Source organism: Octodon degus, unplaced genomic scaffold (genome assembly GCF_000260255.1).
Source record: "Octodon degus isolate 3935 unplaced genomic scaffold, OctDeg1.0 scaffold00007, whole genome shotgun sequence".
NCBI lineage: Eukaryota > Metazoa > Chordata > Mammalia > Rodentia > Octodontidae > Octodon > Octodon degus.
Genome location: NW_004524583.1, coordinates 17,939,461 through 17,940,103, shown reverse-complemented (window position 1 = coordinate 17,940,103; position 643 = coordinate 17,939,461). Strand labels below are relative to the sequence as shown.

General features: G+C 39.2%; 1 protein-coding gene across 5 annotated transcripts in view; it reads left to right on the top strand.

The window, feature by feature from the left end:
* Plekhg3 (pleckstrin homology and RhoGEF domain containing G3) overlaps positions 1 to 643 on the top strand; it is a 47,187-nt gene that overhangs the window by 12,991 nt on the left and 33,553 nt on the right. The gene's annotated exons all lie outside the window — the stretch shown is intronic.

Genomic DNA, 643 nt, shown 5'->3' with positions numbered 1-643 from the left:
GTATGTACCATCTCTGTGAAATCTGCTTCTCTATTCTTTTTCTTTTTATGGACCTCTAAGTCACATAATATTTTGTTTATTTCTCTATTTATCTGAGCCTGAGTCTCTGCTTTGTAGTTCAGGCTGGCCTCAAACTCACAGCAATCCTGCATCAAGTTCCCAAGAGCTGGGACTGTAGACATGTGCCACCATGCCTGGCTATGTAATAATTATATTTTCTATCTTGCATATCTGAACTGAATTCTGGATGATTTTTTAAAATCTGAATTATCCTTATTATTAATTTTAATGAGAAAATAAAATAGCAATGAAACCGTTTCAAAACAGGTTAGTAGGACAGTTACAATAATTAATACATTGCATATTGTCTTCGCAGTGGTTATTCAGAGGATAAGATGCAGACATGATATCTTGTCTAAACAATGTTAGTAGTAAAAACCTTTCTTCTAGGGCCGGGGAGATAGCTCAGTGGAATAAGCGCTTCCCTGGCAAGCGCAAGGACCTGAGTTCAGTCCCCGGTTCCCGCCCCCTCCAAAAAAAGCAGACCTTTCTTCTCATTGAACTAAGAGAAAGTATGGGGTTGGTGAGATGGCTCAGTGGTCTAAAGCACCTATTTACAACAAGCTTAGCAAAGCACAGGGAC